The following is a 6002-nucleotide window of genomic DNA, read 5'->3' as shown; positions in this document are numbered from 1 at the left end:
AACAATGCTAAGATTTTAGGTTTACTTTAGTATTTGAGGACATGGGCTTTAAGGGCACAAGATTGTTGCTTGCGTCACAGATAGTTCTTTTTGTCAAAAGCAACAAAGCCTATTATTATACAATTATTATAAAATATTATTATAAAACTATAAAACTACCCATTTCTGTTTTTAGTTCCTCTAGATAAGACAGAAGGTACATCTAATAATGTTCTGAGTGTTCCAATGAATGCAAAGAAGAATGGCTGTACTGGAGGAGAAAAGCACTTGCCTGAAGTTGACAATATGAAGCTCAGCATATTCCAGGTAGGGCTACAGATCCACCAGGATGGAATCCCCTCTACCAAGATGAAGGTCAAATTCCTATATAATAAGTTAGTAATCTCCTGTAGATATGAAAGTTGCCTGTTTTTTAGTAGTCACAATTTTCACACCCATGCTAAGAAAACTGGGCCCTTGAGTGGGGCCCAAGGTTCTATAACTGAACTTACCTTCATAGAAAGTGAGAATAACAACCAAGGCCACGATGCTTTATCATTTTTCAAATACTGCCACATATTTATCTCATTTGTTTTTACAGTCAAGTGAGGTAGCTATGGACATTACCAACATTATTCCCATTCTACAACTGAGAAAACTGAGGTTTGGAAAGATTAAGATACTTCCTAGTAAGTGACAGTTGCCAGTCCAGACATATTTCTTAAAAGAAAATCCTTTGCTGTTTCCACATCATACTATCATCCATTGATGTAAGGAAATTGCACTAGGAGACAGAAAGAACCATCAATATTAGTAATGTATTTATTTAAAATTAATGATATTTCGGCATAATTTTCCTAGAAGTTTGGAGAGTATCTTGTAGCTAAAATAATGGAAAGGTACTAGAAAGAAAATAGCCCAGAGAAGCTGGGAGCTGAGTTGATGACAAAGCCATGTGATCTCCTTCTGTTTCCATTATGCTAGCTACAAGATACTCTCCAAACTTCTAGCCTTTTTAGAGACAGTTTCTAAAGATATGAGTCAGCACTACCCCTTTCAAACTACAGAAGGTACTAAAGTATTTGCTTTCTGAAGTATTCTCTCTTTATGTAGGGCCAAGAATGGGAAGGGATAGATTAAGTGGTTAATGTCACTCTCTCCCGCAAAAAGTGTCTTGCACATAGTGCCTATTAATGTTATATAATTGTGATAGTGAATGTTATATGTCAACTTGGCTGAGCCATAGTGGCCAGATATTCAGTCATTATTCTGGATGTCTGTGTGAAGGAGCTTTTTGGATGAGATTAACATATACACCTGTGGCCTCTGAGTAAAGCAGATTACGCTCCATAATGTGGGTGGGCTTCATCCAATCGCCAATGGCCTAAACAGAAAAGACTGCCCTCTCCAAGCAAGATGGAATTATGCCAGCAGACTGCCTTTAGAATTGAAATGCAACTCTCCCCGGGTGTCCAGCCTGCTGGCCTACTCCATACATTTTGGACTTGCCAAGCCTATGCAATCACATAAGACAATTCCCTAAAATAAATCTATGTGTACAGCCTGCTGGTTCTGTTTCTCTGGAAAACCCTAATACAATAATGTTAGGTAATATAAGTAGTAAGTGTGTGTGTGTGTGTATGTAATGTTATATAAATGTAATAGTTACAAGTAATGTTTTATATATGCAATATGTCTTCACGACATCATAGATATGTAATGTTATATATATGTAATACTTATAAGTAATGATATATATGTGTGTGTGTGTGTATATATATATATATATATATATATATATATATATATATGTAGTAAGTCTTCACTTAACATCATGGATAGGTTTCTGGGAACTGCAACTTTAAGCAAAATGACATATAACAAAACCAATTTTACCATAGGCTAAGTGATACAACCAAGAGTTAAGTTCCTATGGCAATATTTATGATCACAAAACATTCCCAATCTTCTAAATAAAGACAAAATACTTCTAATATTAAACATTGAACTAAGTGTGAGCTATATATATATTTAAGAAAGATTAATGAACACAAGATAATTATTTACTCAATTTTTGGTGAATCAGTGATGGCAGTTGTAATGGCAGTGAGTTAAATCAAGAAATAAAGGTTTGCAAAGCAAAAATTGTAAAGAGCACCTCCTCCCCTCATACAGTTCACAATCCCACAGATATGGCAGCTCACTGAGTGCTACTGTACTGCATCATTTATTACTGTGCATTTGGATGATTATCCTAGACTTGACAGATGTTTACAATCATTTGTCTTCATTCATTCATTCATTCATTCATTCTTTTCTCAATCTGCTTATTCCAGTTCAGAGTCATGGGTGGCTAGAGCTTATCTGGGTGGGAACTCACCTGGTACAGGATGCCATCCCATGACAGGGCACACTCACACCCACACCCACTCCCACACTCACTCATAGTGGGGCCATGTGAACCTCACACAGATGAACCTCACAGGCACAGCTTTAGAATGTGGGAGGAAAGCAGAGGTGCCAGAGAGAAACAGCATGGACAATGGGGAGAGCATGAAGACTCCATACAGGCAGGGGCCCCAGCCTAGAATCAATGTTTTTTCTCACCAATGTTATAACTAAACAACTTTGAATGAAACAACTTTATTCAAAGACCTGCTGTATACACACACATACAGACACACGCACACACCTATTCAACGCAGCAATGGAAACAAGAGCCTTTCTGCTTTCATATGAAATTAAAACTAGCCTGTTAAGAAGTGAACAAATAATCCTTTCCAGAAGATGCCAGCTGCATCCTGGCTGTCTCTAAATTGAAGTTCAGGGTTCAAGAAAGAAAGCAATAATCTCAGTTGGACTCTAGAGTTGCCTTCATCTCTGTGTCAGAAACAAATAGGGACTAAGTTTGTCTTCTAGGTGTTTTAGGAGACCCTTTTCATTTGCTTAAACATATGGAGCAATTTTAAAGTGAAGGAATGTTTCATGAAAACTAACAGCTCATTTTGATGCATTTTAGAAAATAACATAACACCATTATCACTCAAGAAACATTAAATTCTGGGTCCTGCCCACACCCACCCTGAACTGATAGAGGTTTCTGCAAAAAGAATTTTGAAGGATGGAGGGCTTAGGGAACAGTGGATTTGTTTTGCCATTTTGTTGTGACTATGAAGAAAGCAAGGCTTTGCATGATTATAATTATTTCAGGAAGAACCCAGAGGGCGCTGGGGTTCAATCTCATACTGATTGGATTGGCAAACATAAATGAGGAAGTGAAAACAAGGAGAGGCTATGAAGTACCTATTTTCCAGTTTGAGTCCTGGCCACTTTCATCCCAATACATGCCAAGGGAGATATGGGAAAAATCTAACTCAAGGATTAGAGGAGAGAATGCTTTTTTAAACTTCAAATGCTTTTATTGAGTAAACACTGACTATATAAAATAGCAAAGCAAATGATAGGAAAAAGATCTTTTGGAATAAAAAAATTTCCAAGTGAATTGGGAATTATTTGGAAGAATGAAAGCCACAAGTATGTTAGCAATTCCTTATAGCTTTTGTGGATAAGGAAAACAGAAAGCCCAACACTCATAACTATAAACTGATTTTTCTGTTACTGTGGAAAAGGCCTAGTAAAACATTTTCTAACTTTTATGTTTGGAGTACTTGTCTGGAATAATTCCTGAGAAGAAAATATCCTCTTTACAATTCTGAGCATTTTATTTAAAAAGCCAGATAGTGAGATATATATATAGTTATCTACCAAAAACTTTGAAGAAATTAGTCTTTATTATCTTCAGTTAAAATGTTAACTATTAAATAGAAATGGATTGATCAAGATAGTGACAATTTATTTTTACAATATGTTAGTTTTTAAAAATGTGTGGTTACTAATCTAGCAGCTGTACTGATTTCTGTCATTCAAACATTGCTGCTCCTGTTTCACTCCCCGTATTTTCATTGCCATCGGTGAGTTCCCATTGTCATGATGTCTGTAAACTCGTGTTTGATGTAACTTACAAGGAGATTCTCAGGGCCCGAGAAAGGCAATCACATGAAGTATAATCTCTTTAAAGCACTTCTTGGATCTCTGGCAATGGATCCTATGGTAAGAATTGCCCCCCCTACACACACACCCCACCATAGTTTATATCCACACAGCTTCCTCTAATTTGAATGCAAACGTGCTCTAGGCACCCATGAGTAAAGGTACAGAGAGGGTTCTGTGCAGTGGGGCACATCCATGTGCGTTTACTAAACAGAGCCTATTGGTTTTGCTTTTCTCATTTGCCCAGCAAGAGATCCTGGATTGCACATCTGAGGCCACTTCTTGGCAATTGTCAAATCTGCTTTGCTTGCTGTCTACGTATTTCCTGCTGATCTGTTTTCTTCTTTTCCTCAGTGGACTTTGCACAGTGTGGTAACACACAGCTGGGGAAGAGAAATGGGATTTTGGTACCCGTGTTGGAGGGATCATTAATTTGACAAAGTTGCTAAAAGATAGGGTTTTATCTCTGCTTTTCACAATGATATTACCTTACTGCTGGGCCATCTTCTCTTTTGTATTTGAGAGTGAATGTTCCTACTAATTTTATCCCTAGAAGACTTAATAAGTCTTGAAAATACTAAATTGTATGTATAGGAAAGTAATTTACTTTGGAAATTAAAAGATATATTTAAGTTGGTGCAAAAGTATTTTAATGGCAAAAGCCACGAATACTTCTGCAGCAAACTAAAGAATACATGTATTCCCTTGAAAAATTTAGATTGAACAAGATCAACATCTAGGTTGACATTTAGCTTTTAGATCTTTGGACTTTGTGTTTATATGGAAATTACTAGCATTTTTATATTTAAAGAAGTTAAAGGAAATCATAGCATTCAAGTGCTGAATATGTTTTAGCTATTTATTTTAAATATATTTTAGCTATAATAATCAGCCTCCTTTATTTTACAGAAAAGTAAACTAAGGCCTAGAGCTGGTAAGTGACATAATAAAGTCATATGGCACAGACTATTACTGGCAGAATGAGTATTTCCTAAAAATTAGGCCTGTGACCCTTTGTCAGCATTACATAAGTTTTAAGAGTGAAGGAACTGTTGGCTTTAGCAAAATGCGATCAATCTACCTTTTGAAACCTTAACAATAGTAATTCTATATGACTGCTTTTTCTTTTTTTTTTTTAATGCCCTTCCTGTTATTTTTTAAAAATTTTAAGTTCTGGGACACATGTGCAGAATGTGCAGGTTTGTTACATAGGTATACATGTGCCATGGTGGTTTGCTGCACCTATCAACCCATCATCTAAGTTTTAAGCCCCACATGCATTAGATATTTGTCCTAATGCTCTGCCTCCCCTTTCCCCCTACCCCCGACAGGCCCTGGTATGTGATGTCCCCTCCCTGTGTCCATGTATTCTCATTGTTCAACTTCCACTTATGAGTGAGAACATGTAGTGTTTGGTTTTCTGTCCCTGTGTTAGTTGGCTGAAAATGATGGCTTCCAGCTTCATCCATGTCCTGCAAAGGACATGAACTCATTTTTTTTATGGTTGCATAGTATTCCTTGGCACATATGTGCCATATTTTCTTTATCTAGTCTATCACTCATGGGGATTTGGGTTGGTTCCAAGTCTTTGCTATTGTAAATAGTGCTGCAATAAACATACGTGTGCATGTGTCTTTATAGAATAGTTTATAATCCTTGGTGTACATACCCAGTAATGGGATTGCTGGGTCAAATGATATTTCTGGTTCTAGATTCTCGAGGCATCGCCACACTGTCTTCCACAATAGTTGAACTAATTTACACTCCCACCAACAGTGTAAAAGCATTTCTATTTCTCCACATCCTCTCCAGCATCTATTGTTTCCTGACTTTTTAATGATCGCCATTCTAACTAGCATGAGATGGTGTCTCACTATAGTTTTCATTTGCATTTCTCTAATGACCAGTGATTATGAGCTTTTTTTTCATGTTTCTTGGCCACATGCCTTCTTTTGAGAAGTGTTTGTTTATAT

This window comes from Symphalangus syndactylus, chromosome 2, assembly GCF_028878055.3.
Source record: "Symphalangus syndactylus isolate Jambi chromosome 2, NHGRI_mSymSyn1-v2.1_pri, whole genome shotgun sequence".
In the NCBI taxonomy this organism is placed as follows: domain Eukaryota; kingdom Metazoa; phylum Chordata; class Mammalia; order Primates; family Hylobatidae; genus Symphalangus; species Symphalangus syndactylus.
The sequence above is the reverse complement of the archived record's forward strand: the minus strand, read 5'-3'. Positions refer to the sequence as shown.